This window comes from Triturus cristatus, chromosome 10 (genome assembly GCF_964204655.1).
Source record: "Triturus cristatus chromosome 10, aTriCri1.1, whole genome shotgun sequence".
Classification (NCBI taxonomy): Eukaryota; Metazoa; Chordata; class Amphibia; order Caudata; family Salamandridae; genus Triturus; species Triturus cristatus.
The window spans coordinates 6,637,396-6,657,216 of record NC_140593.1 but is presented as its reverse complement, the minus strand read 5'-3'; the positions used below and the strand labels follow the sequence as shown (position 1 = coordinate 6,657,216).

Genomic DNA, 19,821 nt, shown 5'->3' with positions numbered 1-19,821 from the left:
CATTCGCACCTCATTGAAGGCCTGAATAAGATGATGAAAGAGAGACTGGTGAACACATCCCTCTTCACACAATGCAAGGTGGCCCCCACACTTAGGCTATTCTTAAACAGAGTGGATGCAGACATGGAAGGTAAAAAGCACAATGGGGTGGCCAAGTTGTAAATGATTCATAGCAGTGAATGAAAATGCACATCTCATGTCAGCTAAAAAAGGCATCAGCATATGTATCTGAAAGTAAGGGTGGGCGTCAAATTCCGTTCCGCTCCGGGAATTTGCGAAATTTCAGCATTTTTGCGTTCCGCGGAGAACGCGGAGATGTCGAAATTTCCACTATCCACGACGTAGCGGAGATTTTTACCATGTTCGCGCTTCAAAAATTCGTTCTCGCGCGCGTGGTCGACATACCGTTCGCCGATGAGTTTTCCGATCCGTTTGTGTGCGCTGCGAGATGTTGGTAGCCGGTCGTGCTATCCCGCGAGAGTTTGCAGTCGCAAACACGTCATTCGCAGTGCCATCGGATGCCGCGAGATGTCTGCGATTGCGAACACGTCATTCACCACTGCGAGAGTGAGTGTGCGATCGTGAACACGTCATTTGGACACGCCATCCGACATCCGGCGGAAGTGTGGTGAAGCTCGCAATCCCGATCACGCAAAATTTTCAATCTGGAGAAGAATAATATCTCGAGCAGCATAAAACCTTCTGTAAATGATGATTTGGATGAAAAAAACTCCTCAGATTGACATTTGGCGGTCCTTCTTTGTGCAAGGAGTCCTTTTAAAAAAAAAAAAAAAAATTGGGGGGAGAGGGAGGTGGTGCCACAGAGCCTCCAACTTCCTGTTCCTGTCCAGCAGGCTACTCCCAGTGCTTTGTCCAACTCCTGTTCATTCTTCCTTTGGATTTTGAGCTGGAAGGATCACTCTTTGTGTCTGCTGCATCATTATCATTGGATTTGAGGAGTTTTGAATTTGATATTTTACAAGTAAGTTGGTGTTGTTGCTTGTTTGATTGGGACATTGCAGTTGCTGCAACTACAATTTTGGTACTTATCATTATTTATTTTTTTGTATTGTTGTGGGTATCCAGTAGGCCCAGAGCTAGTCATGGGTGGGTGCATGATGAAGCAACTGTTCCTTTGGTGTGTGTTGAATTTATTTCAAACATCATTTAGGGCATGGATGGCATTGGATTGAGTTGCAAAATGTGTTCTTTTTAGGTGTGTGTTAACCTCTTCTGTGCCCATGACGAGATGGTCTCGTCATGGAGCACAGTCGCACTGTGCCCATGACGAGATCATCTCGTCATGACACCCACCCACGGGGGAAGCGCCAGGCACAGGAGGGGGAAAAGGCCTGGCGGCGAAAGGGTTAAATAAATGCCTTTGTTGTGTGTGGTGTGTTGTTGAGTACCTTGCAGTCCTTGTTTAGCCCTGTGGATTTTCGTTTTTGCATTTTGCATTAAAAGGCAAAGCAGTGTGATTTAGCATGCATCCTTAGCCTGGCTATTATAGGCCTTTTCTCAGTACATTGTTTTCCAGGCCTCCTGCTTGTTGCTTGTGATTTTGTGAGTGTTCATGTGGCTGGTGGCCATTTCTGGTGGGAGTTATTAGTGTGCTGCTTTTGCCACATAGGCCTGCATATTATTCCTTTGTGGCCTAGGCTTCTTGTTGTTGTGGGCCTGGCCATGAGGCTGGCAGCCATTTTGATACCAGGCCGTGTGCTTTTTTGCAATGGGCCTGCATTGTCTGTCTTCAGTTTCTTGTAGTTATGTGGGTCTGGCCATGTGGCTGGTGGCCCTTTTTTAAGACCGGTAGTGTGCTTTTGCCATAGGCCTGCAACCTTGCGGCCTAGTCTGCCAACCGGCCTTTAATCCAGTAGGCTCAGAGGTAGTCACGGGTGCATGATACAACTGTTTGTGTGTTCTGTTGAATTTAAACATCATTTAGGGCATGGATGGCATTGGATTGAATTGCAAAATGTGTATTTTTGGGGGTATTTCTATTATTTTTGGGTGTGTGTTAAATAAATGCCTTTGTGGTGTGTTGTTGTGTACCTTGCAGACCTTGTTTAGCCCTGTGGATTTTCGTTTGTTGCATTTGATTGCATTAAAATGCAAAGCAGTGTGGTTTAGCAGCATGCATCCTTGGCCTGGCTCCTATAGGCCGTTTCTCAGTACATTGTTTTCCAGGCCTCCTGCTTGTTGCCTGTGACTTTGTGAGTGTCCATTTGGCTGGTGGCCATTTCTGATGGGAGTTATAGAAGTGTGCTGCTTTTGCCATATAGGCCTGCATGGTCTTCCTCTTGGCTTACTGCTTCCATCCATCCCCTTTGACAGCAGCAGCTCCCTGAATGATGTGATGAGCAAATAATGTAATGCCAAACAGCGTCCACTTCCATTCCATTTGTTTTTTTGTTGTTGTTCTTCTTTCCTATCCTTCCTGAGAGTGTACACAGGGTACCATGAGAGCCCTTGTTGACAAAGTCTCACAAATAGCTTCACCAAGTTATATCTTTTATATGTTTGTTTCTACTAGTAGTAATTGAACCACAACAGAAAATTCTACATTTCACTGATGTTCTTCCCATGGCTTCTTAGCTTTTAGGTGCATAAAAAGACAGAGGATGAGGTGTCATCATCACCTGTTGTACTGCCAGACAAAATCCTGCTGCGCACCACGTCACGTCCACGTGTGACCACAGACATCTCTGCAACTTGTGCACCTGCGTCCTGCTGACATCTGAAGAAGATGGGCCCAAAGAAAGGTAACAGGTCCTCCAGTACCAGGAAAGTTGTCAGTGAGAAGAAGGAACAGAAAAAGGAAGCGGCACTTACCAAGACTGGTGTGCCGCCCCAGATGTTTTTTGGGAAACAAAAAATTACGCCTGCAGCAGTGTTGTCCGGGCACCAAGCTGGAAACAGCGCCTCCGCATCAGTGGGCCAGCCCCACCAACCTAGGCCCAAGCTCATAAGTGTCGCAGAGGTAGCCAGTCTACTAACAAGCAGCAATGCTGAAATGTCATTATCGCAAAGTAGTACACAATCAACGCAGGCAGAAACTCAGCAGACAAGTGGGCAGCAGCATGTGCCGCATCAGACGCAGCAGCAGCCGCAGCTGCAAGAACAGCAGCAGCCGCAAGAACAGCTGCAGCCGCAAGAATAGCAGCAGCCACAGCCCACAATAGTAGTTGTTCTTTCTGAAGTAGGGGCATTTCAGGAAATCGAACTTCCTGCAGACAAAGAGGAGCAAGCCACTGTTTCAGAAGATCCATTGTCTTTCAGACCCAGAGAAAGGAAAAAGGAGGGTTAGTCCATCATCTTCTTCTTCAAGCCCCGCTTCTGATGATCTTGACGCCACTTGGAAGCCACCAGCTCAGTCTGAGAGTGATGCACGCCACAAGACAAGGCTAGTGAAAAGGAAGATTCCAGAAAGCCTTACAGTTATGGAGGTAGATGTACAAGAGGGGGATGATGATGACGAGCCAGTCATCACAAACATCACTCCCGGCCCCGAGGAGACGGAGACCAACATTATTACCCTCTCCAAAATAGCTGTGAGGGATGTAGCATGGATACCTCCAACACAGGGAACACCAACACGACCTCCAGCTTCCATATTTGCAAAAGTCCGGCAGGGACCTACATCCAGCTCAACCACAACCTCAGGTAGTGGTAGTGTAACTGCACAGAGTCACATTCCAGGCACACCCTCCAGTTCATCTGGTATTGAAAGTGACACCTCCAGCAGTGCCAGAAAGTTCAGTTTGGGAGTACTTTTCAGTTAGCAGTAAGGAGGAGAACATTTCTATATGCTCAATTTGTCGACAGGCTGTTAGGCGGGGTAAGCTTGGTACAATCTATGGTACCGGAGGCCAAACAAGTCATCTCCAAATACACCACAGTATCCAGTGGGAGGCTCACCTACTTCGCTTAGAAAAAAGTAAAACTGAACTCATTGCTGTTGTAGGGGATGAAGAATTAGGGAAAGATGTGATGGCGGTGGAAGGCGAATAAGAGGGAGACATTTCTAGCCCTGTCCCCAGCAGTGTAGTGGTACCAACCACATCCTCAGCAACATCTCAGCCACTGATTACATGTGCCGAGGGGAAGAACAGGGGAACTCTACTCACAATGGAACCAAGGTACTAGGTATATAAAAGGAAACAGCGGTTCCTGTGGACTAATGGAACTGATTTAAGCAATATATACGCACAATCGCAATATGAAGGGTGGAGTAATGTCAAAGGGCAAGAAACCATTTACACAGTCGGTTCAGTGTAACATATTTTATAAAAAAAACAGAGGATCCTATGTACACTTCTTTTCAGTCAAAAGCGCAAATATTTGTGCATTGTGTCCCCAAGTGAAAAATGGAACCAAAATGTGAATATACAAGGTGAATAGTTAAATACGATGGGCCCGATTCACAGAACTAACTTAAGACAAAATCCTAAACTTACTACCATTTTGGTATTCACAGAAGGCACTTACTCATTTCGGTATTCACAGAAGTTAGGAGTCCTAACTTTAGGACTCCTAAATGCCTTCTGTGAATACCAAAAGTCTTAAAGTTAGGATTTTTCTCAGTTTAGGAGTTCTAAAGTTAGGAGTCCTAACTTTACTACTCCTAAACTGAGAAAAATCCTCATTTTGAGGCTTTCGGTATTTACAGAAGGCATTTAGGAGTCCTAAAGTTAGGATTCCTAACTTTACTACTACTAAAATGAGAAAAATCCTAATTTTAAGACTTTCGGTATTCACAGATGGCATTTAGGAGTCCTAAAGTTAGGAGTCCTAACTATACTACTACTAAACTGAGAAAAATCCTAATTTTAAGACTTTCGGTATTCACAGAAGGCATTTAGGAGTCCTAAAGTTAGGACTCCTAACTTCTGTGAATACCGAAATGAGAAAGTGCCTTCTGTGAATACCAAAATGGTAGTAAGTTTAGGATTTTGTCTTAAGTTAGTTCTGTGAATCGGGCCCACGGTTTCCATGAATTCTAAGAAACGACCATTCATATACACTTTTTTCACAGCATAGGTACATTGAGATTGAGAGGAATTACCATGCTCTTCCCATTGTCGAGCCGCGTTTGAAATACGAACGGGTTCCCACGTGTTGAGAGTTCGAGAGGAATAACCATGCCGTACCCACAGGTACGGTGCGAGATGTGCCTGATGTAGATATTGATCAGACATATTATAGTGACTATCATATCACTCTGCCTTCAAGGACATTATCATTGTCCTTTGAATGATATCAGCATTTTCGCAACCAATAAGCTGACTTGGGAGCACTGGATGTTTTTATTCTATTGAACCAGGATTGTAGTGTCCCAAATCTATATGCCTTACATTTCGTGGTAACTACGAATGCCCTGAAGAAGTTCTCTTTCGAGAACAAAACGCGTTGGCTTTGGCTCTTTCTCTAAAAAGAGAAGACTTTTGAAAAAATAATAAAGAAGGATATTCAACTATTCGCTGGATCCAATGTGGACTATTTAATTATATACATTTGTAAAGCGGTGCAACCTCAATGCAATCGTATTTGACTAACTCAGGGTGTTTCATGAGTGGAATAAAGGGTAAACAAGTAAACAGCAACCACTGCAGACCTACATGTCTGTGTAGTGGTGGAGTCGAGTGTATTGGCATGACTGAGAGCGGTGCATTGATTTAGTTACTTAATTTGTAAAATGCTATGTTGCTGTATATTGTGTGCTTTGTCCCCCCAAAAATACGCTAAATGGACGATGGGTCACGGCGGGTGGAGATTAATGCTGGAAACAGACTAGAGTAGACATGATGTATCCGTGCCACTTCTGAAAGTGTTCTTGTTGCACTCCACCGTAATTTATGCATTTTTGTTTTCTACTTGATCTTTCAATATGCCTCTTGTTTTTCCATCTACAATTACAGGCCGGCCCTTACCCTGTTCTATACTGGGACAAACAACTCACACCTACCTTACCAATAAATCTACATCTGCCAGGCAGGCAGTGGCGTCACCCAAGATTGATGGCTGGAGCGTCCATGGAAGGGAGGACAAAGAGGAATGCCGAGATGCAACTACCCATTTTGACCAGGATAACATACAGTAACAGTATCAACTTTCATCATCTTTTAAATAATTTGATTAATTTGTTGTCTTCAATCATTACAACTGTGTGTTGTTGTTATTAGTATGCTTGCTCTCTGCTCATAATTCAATTCATCCCTACAGCTATTTTTGAATGTCCTTATCTATCTTTAATAGTAAGCCCGGGCCGGTACAAGAGAGCAGAAACTGTATGTAATTCAGGTCTCTGAGGGCAGATAGGCAAGGCAAATTGCATAATATACTGCTGCCCTGTGCTTTCTAATTTTCTAGTAGTAGTTAGTAAGTACTTCATTAACCATCATGTTATCATCATCATGCATGCATTTCCTTTTTCTCTCTTAACAGATTTATGGATATGGTCATCTGCCAAGATTGTTTTTTCTTTTGTTGTTGTCCATGCGTACAGTTTTTCTTTGTCAAACCTTTCCCTAAACCCCCCTTCCCAACCATTCATCAAACCCTAACCCTCTTTCCCTGGGCTTTGTGACTTATTGAGGTGTGACTAAATTAAATGGACACTAATAATTTATCACACGCTTGCTGGGGCGGATGTGGCAAAAGCAACACTAATTCAATTTCAAAGCAGGGCGAGGATCTTCTTCTGCTTGCCCACCCATGAGCAGTATATTTGCGAGGTAATTATTTTACCAAAGAAACCCAATCCATCAGCATTAGTTGCCGGCATCGATTGGATTTGTTGTCATCCTCCTACACAGCACTAACGGTTACGCTTGTGTCGAGTATACTGTAGGTAGGCCTAGTCGAGTGACTCGACACAACTAGAGTTTGTAACTCTAAGTACTAGGCTACCAGGGGAACCACCTTTACAACGCAACTTTTACAACGCACTACACTTACAACGCATTTTTTACAACGCAACATCCACTACAACGCATTCCATTACATAGCATGACACTACAACGCATTTTTAAAAACTACCTTTACAACGCATACCATTACAACGCATAATATTACACTACACTATCCAACACTTACCCTACTGTTGCACCCCCTGGAGTTAGAATAGTAATTTTTACCCCTATACTATCCAACACTTACCCTACTGTTGCACCCCCTGGAGTTAGAATAGTAATTTCTACCCCTATACTATCCAACACTTACCCTACTGTTGCACCCCCTGGAGTTAGAATAGTAATTTTTACCCCTATACTATCCAACACTTTCCCTACTGTTGCACCCCCTGGAGTTAGAATAGTAATTTTTACCCCTATACTATCCAACACTTACCCTACTGTTGCACCCCCTGAAGTTAGAATAGCAATTTTTACCCCTATACTATCCAACACTTACCCTACTGTTGCACCCCCTGGAGTTAGAATAGTAATTTTTACCCCTATACTATCCAACACTTACCCTACTGTTGCACCCCCTGGAGTTAGAATAGTAATTTTTACCCCTATACTATCCAACACTTACCCTACTGTTGCACCCCCTGGAGTTAGAATAGTAATTTTTACCCCTATACTATCCAACACTTACCCTACTGTTGCACCCCCTGGAGTTAGAATAGTAATTTTTACCCCTATACTATCCAATACTTACCTTAAATGCAATTTAATATTATGCGTTGTAATGGTATGCGTTGTAAAGGTAGTATGCGATGTAATGGAATGCGTTGTAAAGGTAGTTTTTAAAAATGCGTTGTAGTGTCATGCTATGTAATGGAATGCGTTGTAGTGGATGTTGCGTTGTAAAAAATGCGTTGTAAGTGCATGCGTTGTAAAAGTGTGCGTTGTAACGACATACATCCGGCTACCATTATGTTTTATTGGATTTTTGCAGATTATTGTTTGGCAGTAAGTTCTGTACTGTACTTTGTTCTACTACTCCTCCAACAGTCTCTCTCTGACTGACTGTCTCATTTTCTTTTTTTGCAAATGCTGCTGCCAGTGTCTACTACTACTACCACCACAACCATGGCATGTTGGGAAAGAAAACCATCATCACCATGCAGCCATCGCTGTGCCTAGGTTAAACATCAATCACAGGTAAGATAAGAAGTTTGGGCCCGGGAGGCATAAATAATAATGGACATTTTTCATTAATTCAGTTTCACACACCCCTTTGATGAGTCCAGTTGCAGAATGCATAGACTAGGAGGGGAGACTGACAGTACTAGTAGGACAAGTCAGTCAGTGAGGAGTACCGCATCTATCTGTTTGTGTCTTACAAAGTCAGCCAATTATTTAAATCAAACACTGGCTGTGGCCCTGCACCAGCAAGAAAACAGTGTGACGTAAAACAGTAACCTCACCCACAAAACATTAACAACATCATATGTAAAGTATAAATATATAATTTAATCCCCTAACAAAAATAAACTATGTAAAAATTCCCACAACAACCCCTGACCCACCCCTCTCCCTAACCCCAACCAATGTCCGGAACAAAAAAGTCCAATTGTCCAAAGAAAGTTAACCCCAATGCCCGATTCCCACCCAGTCAGTCAGTCAGTCAGTCAGTAAAATACTTTATTCGATAAAATCAATATCATAAAAAGACACATTTACAATAATAACCAATTTGACAATTAAACACAATTTATACACCAGAAGATTAGTTTGCGTGTTAATGTCATAAAGCATAACCTGAAACAAGTGATTCAATCCTCAAATCCATATTTGGGCATTCAATAAAATAGTTAATAAATATTATGCTAAAAAAGAATTAAAAAGCTATATCCATTTAATTAAGATCTAAGTAAAATGACAGCATCATACATAATCAAAATACAACATCCCACGGCCTGCCTTTTTCTTCTTATTATTGGACCGGACCGCTGCCACCAAAAAATTTGCAACATCAAAAATAGTCCGGACATTACTCATAAGTTGTAGGTAGATAAGAGCCAGTCTAACCTGAGTAAACCCTGCATCTCCCAGCACAGGTAACAGATACCGTTTCCTAATGTCTGAGTAATACTTGCAAAACATGACAAAGTGCAAGGTATCTTGTAATGACACGTTGTCACATTTGCAAGGCTCAGCATTATCCGGGACTTCCCAATTAGGGAAATCTCCCATGATATAGTGAATTAAATTAAATCGGAATCTTGTTAACAAAAAACGATGGAAGGGACGTGTAACCAGATTCAGATAGAATTCCAGGCCTGGTAGGGTCACTAACCCAAAATGTTGTCTAACCAGCGGCTTTTGACCATTGCCACTTTTATCCAGTCTATGTCCGTTTTCTTAATGGTATCCGGAGCCAAAAAAAGGTCTGACCTACCAAGTTTTTTAAGAGGATTCAATGTATGCAATCCACGGGATTTTCCTGGCTTTATCTAGAGATAAGCAATCTTTCAATATTATGTGGTTCAAAGTTATCTCCTCGTTGAGCCAAGTCTTGAGCCAACATAATATCGGGGCCATTTTCACTTTGTCTATTACATAATCCAGCCCCAACTCCCCATGTATCGAAAAAGTAGGAGTTGACTGTGGCACAGATAATGGCACAGATAATAGGGTTCTTAGGAATGTATTTTCCACCACTTGGATTTGATAGTCTTGTGAGCTATACCCCCAAATCTCACAGCCATAAGTGGCTATCGCGAGACACTTAGCTTTGTAAACCCTTAAAATAGCTTCCATGGGTCTGGCTCCAAGACGTTTTGAGAAGCCCATTAGGGCAGATGTTGATCTGGCGAATACATTTCTTTTTAATTTCATTTGCGGACCCCAGGACCCTTTTTCATCGAATAGGAGACCTAGATATGTAAAAACGGGAACCCTACTGACCTTATCTTTCCCACATACAAATGTCATCATTTTTTTCTTTCTACTTTGTTCCCCAACAATCATTACATGGGATTTTTTTGCGTTTATTTTTAAATCAAGTGACTCCATAAACTTATCAAACTCGGATAACAATTTATTTAAACCAACTCCAGTACGGGCAAGTAAAACCGCATCGTCGGCATAAAGGAGAACGGGTACAGTCAAATCTCCCGCTCTTGGGACATCTAATGATGCTCCCTTCAGGACTGGTTCTAGTGCATTTATATATAATGTGAAGAGTAGGGGTGCTAAAATGTACCCCTGCCTCACCCCTCTTTCTGAATTAAAATACTTCGTACACCTCCCGTCTTGTGTGACTCTAATAGTGGCAATCAAACCACAATGGAGGTCAGCTAGAAAGTTTACTAATGCACTATCAATACCCATTTTTAATAAAATTTGCTACAGCTTTGACCTATTTACTAGGTCAAAAGCCGTTGAGAGATCCATGAATCCCAAATAGAGGGAACCCTTTTTAGCTACAGTATACTTACTGATGAGGAGCTGTAAATTAAGACATTGATTCAATGAGCTCCTTTTTGCTCAAAAACCATACTGTGCGTTTGATAGGATCCCTCTACCCTCCAAATGATCTGTCAGCCTTGCTAAAATTACTCTACCTAATATCTTCACGGCAGAGTCAATCAAAGAGAGGGGCCTATAGCAAGATGGATCATCCCTTTGGCCTTTTTTAAAAACAGGAATAATAATAGATTTTGACCAGGAAGTAGGAAATATATTAGACCTGGCAGCATTAAAAACATTTGTCAAAACCCTTGCCCAGTGTTAGAAAGGGTAGACGGACCGGGAGGGTCGGCCGGGGTCAGGAGGAGAGGTCTCCGGGGAGAGCCGTCTCCAGCGATCGTACAGACAAGTAACTTCCCCCCCCCCACAGACAGATACCACACACGGATAAGGTTCAGGGTTCTTTATAAGCACTTCTTAGGGTACGGTTGAATGGTACAAGGAGGTCTGGACTCAGGGGTCCCCTCGATTCAAGTCTCTCAAAGCAGGGTAAGGGGTAGCGGGACAGTCTGTCTACCAGTCAGGTAGTGTGGATGAGATGATGATTAGCTCACAATCCTCGAGCCTAGTTGGTACGGGCCGCGGCAGCGCCAGCAGGTCCCGGTGGAGATGATCAGTACACGGGCCGCGGCAGCGCCAGCAGGTCCCAGTGGAGATGGTCGAGGTACGGTCCGCGGCAGCGCCAGCAGGTCCCAGTGGAGATGGTCGAGGTACGGTCCGCGGCAGCGCCAGCAGGTCCCGGTGAAGATGGTCGTTACAACGGGCCGCGGCAGCGCCAGCAGGTCCCGACGAGGATGGAGGTTGTAGAAGGCCGCGGCAGCGCCAGCAGGCAGGACGATGGTTCACAAGAGCGGGCTACGGCAGCGCCAGTAGTCCGTCAAGGCTGAGTTCTCTCGGTGTCTCTCGACTCCAGGATACAACTGCCTTCCTGCTCCGGAGTTGCCCCAGTTATAGGGCAACCGCCCTTTGATGTCCGGACCCTCGCACTTGGAGGTCGGAGGGCCCGGGATGAAGGTGTCCAGACACCCAGCAGGGGGTGGAGCCGGGGCCTGGGGGAGCTGGAGGCGATCGGCACCTGGCGGGGGACGAGCCCTTGACACTCCGTCCTCCCATTGACCTGCCAAGTGGTCCGCTCACCTCCCGGGTGGATGGTGGTGCCGGGATGTCGGGGCCGGCCAGGCCCGGGGTTAGGGTCGGGGCTAGGCCACGCGGCCTCGTGGTGCAGGGCCCAAGATGGCGGATGGAACCGGCCGGGGGAGCCGGTGGGGCTGGGCCCCGTGATGAGTAGAGGTCCGAGGGCAGAAGATCCGTCGTGAGACGGGGTACAGGTGCTTTTCGTGGGTTGGGCCTGGTGGGCCGGGGCTCGGGCCCTGTCGTGCGGGGAGGGAGCAAGCCCTTCGTGTGGCCTGTCCAACACCCAGAATCTGGGGTAACTTTTGTAAAGGTCTGCTGGGACCCTGTCTGGTCCTGGCGCCTTGTTTATCCTGGTCTCTGAGATAGCTTTAGCTACTTCAGTTTCCGTGAAGACCACTAATTGCATTGTTTCTGAGTTATCGATCACTTCTTGTGATCTCTCGGCCCCATGACTTCCATAAATTTTCTCGAAGTGGGCCGTCCACCGGTCATCCGGAATGTTACAATCAAGACGTGAATTGTCTTCACCGGAAAAAAAAGGCTCATTGATAATTTGCCAGAATTTCCCACTATCCCTCAGAACCTCCTGAGACAAAAGTTTATCCCAAGCCTCATCCTTAATTTGGTTTTTACGATCCTTAATAACCTGTTTGTAGGACTTCCTTAGCTCTTTAATTTCTTCTCCAATTCTTGGGGAACGTTTTAATGCTTTAAGGAGTGCTGTATGTGCCCTAGTGCACGTTTTATCAAACCATCTTTTCTCTTTGGAGATGGATGTGAAGTGCCTTTGTAACGTAAGATTACTATTAATTTGCTTACAGATGGAGTCAAAAGCATCCATGATCAATGTACCCGGTACGGAATTGTCCAGACAAATACTAACTTCCTTCTCTGTGTTGGACAAAACCTCCCCCATGAAGGTTTCTGGAATTACTTTTGTCCATTTCAATCTCCTACCCTGGTCAGTTGGTTTCACCTCTCGCCTAATTCCCAGCATCTCGGATACTTTAAAACCTAATTGTGCCCCCGGGACCATTTCTAAAATAACAGGGTTATGATCACTAAAGACAGAGAACCTCACCATATATGATACAACTCTATTTAGAACTGGCGCAGTCATAAAGATATAATCAATGACTGTGCCTCTATCCGTGCCTTTATAGATAGCTGCCCTCGGGCCTCCCTCAGTACATCCAGATTCATAAAGATTTACGGTGGCCAGAAATTTCTCAAGGGCCTCCCCTTGCAGGGTATGTTCAAAGTGTGCTAGAGCTGAATATGGGGGACCCTCAAATTCATCAAAGACACATTCATATCCACATGGGTGTATATTAAAGTCACCCATAACAATGACCTCAGCACCTGGATATTTAACTTTATATACCACTAAAAAGTCCTCTAGGCACCATAAAAATTGGTTTAAACACTCACTATCGTGAGAATTATTAAAATTAACCAGTAATAATTTCCCAAAATGTGGCCGGGATAACTCCACTGCCAAACCATTGTGGCAGCTCATGTCAATCTGTTTTAAAGAGCCTTCCAGATTTAGGGAAAAAAACATTGCCAAACCGCCCTTTGCTCTACCAGACTGGGCTTGTTTAGCGGGGATTAAAAAAAGTATATACCCATCTATGAAGAAATTAAGGTTTGTATCCCAAGTTTCCTGGAATGCCAATATATCATAGGGCTTTATCTCTTCTAGCCAGGACTTATCGCCACACTTACTTTTCAACCCAGCTATATTCCAACTTAGAATTTTACAAGTAGTTTTTTGGCGGTCAATATTAGCCTCAGATCTTTCTGAAACATTTATATTTTGCACTTCAACAGTTTCCACCTGATTAGGGGCTACATTAACCACTTCCTGAACACGAGTGTCATCTAATCTTTCTGAAACATTTGTGTTTTGGACTTCAACCATCTCCATCTGATTGAGGGCTACATTGACCACCTTCTGAAGGTGAGTGTCATCTAATCTTTCTGAGACGTTTGTATTTTGCACTTCAACCGCCTCTACATAATTAAGGGCTACATTAACCACCCTCTGAGCACGAGTGTCATCTATAAGTCAATCGCAGTCTTCCAGGCCAGATAGCGCATCATATCTATTGCTCAGCTGTATCCTTCCACCGATACCCCTCTCCTTTTGCCATCCAAAATACGCCCCCTCTCCACATTCTCAACTGCATAAAAGTAAGATAAAGGAAGGAGGTGAATAGAGGGAGCCTTATCATCTTGAAACCATTCACAAATGTAATCCACCACTCTCCGGTCCCTGAAATTAATAACTATACAATCTTCCTCCACTGATGTTTGTTTATGCCCCACCCATCCTACTCTTCTTGAAAGGAGAATTTCTGCAGAAACATGAGTTGGTAACGGGCGATTCTTATTGAGCTAGTAAATACACTTATTTTTTAGCTCCTGGTGATATTCCCTCTTACCCTGGCCTAATGGAGGGGCCCCCACCAGGACCACTACATAAGGTGCGGACTCTGGGGGAAGCTGAATATTTGGTAAAGAAGCTTCACTATAGCCCCTTTCATTTATACGCAATACCTCCTTTTGTAGTTCAGGTTTACCAGACTTTCTGTACGGCAGCATTCCCTTGTCTTCAGAAAGCTCAGACCTTAGTTGATTATTAGAGCCTGATACAGAACAATTTTCCCGGGAATTTGTCAAATTGCTGTATACAGATTCTTTGTTTGGCACTATAGACTCCTTCGCGACTAAGGGGGGTTCTCTACTCTAGATATTATATTAGGTCCCTTACCTCCTCTCCCAGCCCCTGCTTGATTTCTGCCTAAACCAGTAACTTGATCTACTTCCCTGCCCCATGATGAGACTGGTTGCAGTTCAAGGCATACTAATCTAGATTCTATTGAGTCCAAACGTGCAACTAATGGGGCCCAAGATTGTTTAAAGAAACATTCCATTTTAGTCCAAAAGGAAGGATCCAGCTCGCTTACACTCCTCTCCATGGCAGAATCGTGATTGTCCCTGTTCTCACTCGTAGAGAAGGTATTTCCGGGATTATGTGAAGAACCTTGGGGTACAGAGTTGTTGGCTCTCAGGACTTCACTAGATTTTAACTTCTTCCCCACGGTCTGAGTTTTGTTACCTTGACGGGACCGTTTCAATTGGGAGGCCTGTTCGGTCCTGGGCAACTTCGCCTTTGCCCTGGTATTTGACCGCGTCTTAATACTCGGAGAGCATACATCTTCAATAACCACAGGGATCACAGCATCCATGTTTTTATCTGATACACAGAGGGTAAGGGGAGGCTCATTAATCTGTAGTCTTGCTTTTTCCGGTAGCCCCCGCATCCCCCCTTCTGAGGACTCCAAGGAAACCAACAAGTCTTGAATATTAGTCCGACAAAAGTCCGGAGACTGGGCTTCAGCTAACATCCCCATAGATGATCTTTTATCAAAGGCAATGTCGAGAGATAGCCTTTTTTCTGTAAGCTCAATGTCCTTTGCAAGTGCTGAAGAAACTCTCACTAAAAAGTTATCCAGGGTGCCCATTAGTGCTCCTCCTGTCAGCCTTCTTTTATCTTTAATATTTTCATTACTGGTCACTGGTATAGCAGTCATAATGCCAGCGATAGTTTACCCTCCCCAACGTCAGCAGCGAATACCTGCACAGGTTCTTATGATGGTCCACGCACTAACCTTAGAAGTAGTCGCAGATGTTGCAGATGAAAGAGGGTAGGCCCATCCCAGACTTGTCCGGTCTCGAACGGGCTCAAACGGGCCCGGCCTTGGCCCGGGCTTCACCCGGCTCGTCCCGCGCGCGTCCCGCGAAGCGCGCCTCGGCGTCCGTAATAAGCGCCTCCTGGCGCTGGCACTACGTAGGATGAATGCGCCGCCACTGAGCCAACCGGGAGTTGTGGTCGTGGAGCGGCGACGCAACTATTGGCACCCAATGACTCCTGGCGGTGGCGGCAAATAAGGTACAGTGTGCCCATGTGCTCGGTGAGTTCCCCAAGGCTCCGCCGGCCTCGGCGTCCGTAATAAGCGCCTCCTGGCGCTGGCACTACGTAGGATGAATGCGCCGCCGCTGAGCCAACCGGGAGTTGTGGTCCCGGAGCGGCGACACAACTATTGGCACCCAATGACTCCTGGCGGTGGCGGCAAATGAGGTACGGTGTGCCTGTGTGCTCGGTGAGTTCTCCAAGGCTCCGCCGGCCGCGGCGTTCGTAATAAGCACCTCCTGGCGCTGGCACTACGTAGGATGAATGCGCCGCCGCTGAGCCAACCGGGAGTTGTGGTCCCGGAGCGGCGACGCAACTATTGGCACCCAATGACTCCTGGCGGTGACGGCAAATGAGGTACAGTGTGTCCGTGTGCCCACCCACCAAAAGAAGAAATAAAAAAGGGGCAATTAACAGGGTCTTATCAGCAGGTTCCCCTATCCAGGAGGACACAATCTTGCTCTTCTAGCCGAGCGTCGCAGCGCTTCAACACGCGGCAATTGCATCCACGGGGGGGTGGCAGTAGTGATGTTAAAAGATGGGCAGCGGCGGACAGCTGCCAGACAGTGGCACTGTAACGCTGGTAGGGGTGGCTGGGACCCGGGGCATGGGAGGAGGCTGCAGCTGCTGCCTCCTCCTCCTCCTCTGCCAAAACCACCAGCCGCCGGTATTTCTTTTGTGTGTCCTCCAGCTTCCGGCGCCAGGCCTTGGCTGCCATCTCCTTCCTATCCTGTTTCCCTTTGAAAGGAGTAGCTATATCAAGAAAAAAAAAACAAGACTATTGTAAAATATACTCTTAGCAAAGCAGTAAGACAAATTCATTCTACACCTAGTGGCACAGTAGCACTAGCAAGCACAGTACATAACATTTGTGGTATGTATCTATCCTCCCACTTCCTCAGCCTCTAACATTTGTGGGAGTTTCAGGCATTCAACCACCCATGCATCTGATTCTTATCAGCCACCTATGCATGCATGCATCCCACGTATCCTTCTCTGCCAGTCATAAATATTAAATCTCACCCGTCCTTCTTCCTTCCACCCTTCTTTCCCTTTTCATTCAACCCATCCATCAAGGTCTTCTGATCTGACTTTTAGTCTTCTACATAAAACATTCACAGCTGAGTTGAAGTCAGATAGAAGAGGCCATTGGTTACTCAACACCCCCGCCGCTAATGCTTTTACTAAGGCTAAGCAAAAGGTGTCTTCAACCGTTCACAACTACTTCTTACTTAATAAGTCTCAACAGTACAGTATACAGTACACCCTTGCAGTGAGTATAATGTCAATAAGTAAGGATTAGGAATATAATTTACCACCGCCCGCCACTGCTGCTGGCTTACCCCCTGCAGCTCATCCTGCAACTGCCGCCTCTTCTCCTCCCTCAGCAGCCGCGTCGCCTTCACCGCTGGTTCCGGCACTGGTTGACGGTAGTACGCCTAGAAAAACCATTACACATTTTTTAGATGCCATATACACCTCCCCCTATTTTTCACTAGCAAGATTGAAAAAAAAATGAATACATACATATACAACAGACATCACTAGTACAAATCAGGTAGTAGAATAGACACTAGCAATGTTATATGGTCCCTAGGGTCAGTCTAGTCTTTGCTTAGCTAGCCCGAGCCAATGCAGCCATTTTACCTTTGGGTCTTTTATTTTTGCACACGTTACCTCGCAGCTTGTTGTGTTGGACGCCTTTGAGCCCATATGAGCTCATACTGCTACTGTCTGAGTGCTGCGTACAAGGTCGAAAACCAAGCCACTTTGTTATGGAGTTCTGGTGTTAGTCCCTATTGCTTATCCATAAAAATGCTACACTTTTTGGCACCACTGAGAAATGCTTGCAAGATAGTACTAATGCGCACCATTTTTCTCATAACAGACGGAATATTCCCTTCTACGAACCAGAGCATTGCAGAGCTTATGATGTAACCAGTACTAGGTTCTTCTAAGGTAAGGGGTCCCCAGAATTCACTCAGAGATCTTCATTCATAAATTTATATAAACTATATTCCTAGCAAGGGGAGGGTGGTGCTTCCACCACTGTTCAGTTATTATGATTTCGCCTTTTGTCTTCTACTTGTAGTTGTTGTAAGTGTAACGAAGTGTAACAATCTTTATTGTTTTAATCTTATGCATTTTGCTGTTGGTGCTGCATTATAGAACAACGTACAGAGCTTGTCAGTTGAAAATAAACCTTTTGAACTTACATAGACTCGGTGGTATTTGGTGTGGACTTACACGAGTGAGTGAGCGAAAGGGTGTGCAATGTGCATGTGCATTGCTTCCACGACTGAGAGGTCGGTAGTGTTATAATCTGGGTTGTCTACTCATTGGGTATGGGGGTTGTTCAGAGAGCTAAAAGTAATGAGACACTATACCTAGTCAGTCAGGGGATTGTGGTGGGTTCTGATTGAGGTGTGAGGAAGGTCCAACCTCCCATCATCAACGTCCTATTTTCTTGTGCAAAGTTCTGTATGTGCAGAATCCCTACAACAGTAGTAGTATGTCCTATCCTATCAAAAATATTAAAATCTGGTTGGGCTTTTTGTTGGTGGGAATTGTCAAAGTGTCAAGATTAAGAAAGCCTCAAGATTAAGAAGACTAGAAGTAGTAGAAGAGGACAACCCAAAGGACTGGACTCAATGGCTATAGCTATTGGTGAAGCTGAGTTTTATTTAAAACCTTTTAAATAAAGAGTGGCCAACTGGGCAAGCTTATCTACAGACAGAAAAGTAGTAGTACAGAGAGTTATAGCAGAGGCAGTTAGAGGCAGGGATAACAAGAATTTAGAAACAGATAGTCTAGATCGAAGAAGAATTGGTAAAAAAATAGCAATAGGAAACAGAAACAATAGTCGGGAAAAAATAAGGTGCAGTAAAAGTTAGGGAATAATAATTATTAATATTAACAACAGGAAGACTTACTGGGGGCAGCAGCAGAGCCCTCGGTAGAGGAGCGGTCCTGGTCCTGTTCCTCCTATCCCTGGTGTTGTTCTTGTCCAGCTGCTCCCGCCGACTCCGACCCCGTCTTCTTGCCCCTGGATACTGATCATGAAAGATATAAAAAACAAAGAGACAAACATTGATGATTGGTGTGAAACAAATAAAATATTTTTAAAAACGGTCAAAACAACATTTACGGAAACAACAATTGCAATAAAATTGACCTATCTAATCTGGTCGAATAGTAGTAACGGGGGATTTGCGGACCGACTAGTTATTATTTATCAACACTAATCCAGTGTTCCATAACCATTCTGATTCCAGAATACCAACTAAGCCTAAGTACCACCTGACCTAGCCCACCTATTTCAGGCAGGCCAATTGTTCACTAAGTCTGCATTTCCATTTATATCAGTCCTAAAAAATGCATAAATGCAGGATACATGCCTACATTTTTGCATACGCCAAATTGTTGGTTGGTTGCTGCTGATGTTCTGCTAGTGCTGCTATGCCTATTACTACTCACTAAACAAACTACAAAAGGTTCTACTAAGAACTGGGGTAAGCAGCACTCAGCAGCACGTGACGTAACAGAGGGTGCGTCACGAAGACCACTAAAAAATTACCAACTCATACTAATAAGTAACTAAACCTAAGTATCAATCCACCACTATCTCTTAGTGACAGGAGTACAAAAGCAGGACTAGAGTCTCTCTAGCATTACCTAACTTCAGTTCCCTAAAAGAAACTCTTACATAATCACGCTAAGCGAGCACAAAGTTGCAAACAAGTAAGATTAGTAGCGCCGAGCACCTGCAATGTAAGCAGCAGCATTCTTGCTGGTCGGAAAAAATATATTCACAATATATAACACAGAGCAGAACAGACACATAGTAGTAATATTAAATAGCTACTCACCAAGCCCCGGGACCTCCACTCCTAGCAGGTCCTTCTCCTGGACCAGGATATCGTGCCACTGGTGCGTCAACTGGTTTTGAGTGTGCCGGACACCAGAGCAGCGAAACACTGCCCGGCGCACCTTTTCCCAACGCTGCTGATGCTCCCGGAGCCCGTACCCGGACCCAGGCCTGCCGCCTGCTGCCAGGGTTAAGGAGAGGTGGCGCTGCACAAAAAAAACCAGTGCGATTACCTCGGCCTCATCGAATAAGGCCCGTTGCTGCACCCCGTGTTGGCGCAGCCTTCCGCCAGGAAGGCGGTTGCGGCTCTGGCTGCGGCTACAAGCCCTGCGGCCCTTTGCCATGGTTCTGGGTAGTAGGACAGCGGGCGGAAAAGAAAAGGTAGGAATGAAAAAAGTAAGTAAAAGAAATGAAAAAAG

General features: G+C 44.9%; 1 protein-coding gene and 1 long non-coding RNA gene across 4 annotated transcripts in view; one reads left to right on the top strand and one right to left on the bottom strand.

Annotated features, from left to right (window-relative positions):
* Positions 1–19,821, bottom strand: part of LOC146788709 (NXPE family member 4-like) — a 588,533-nt gene that overhangs the window by 349,539 nt on the left and 219,173 nt on the right. The window lies entirely within an intron of this gene.
* LOC146788710 (uncharacterized) overlaps positions 8,062–19,821 on the top strand; it is a 100,516-nt gene continuing 88,756 nt past the window's right edge. The window contains exons 1-2 of the long non-coding RNA XR_014969703.1: positions 8,062–8,108; positions 17,423–17,493. This is a non-coding gene — a long non-coding RNA (uncharacterized LOC146788710). The remainder of the gene's footprint in view (positions 8,109–17,422; positions 17,494–19,821) is intronic.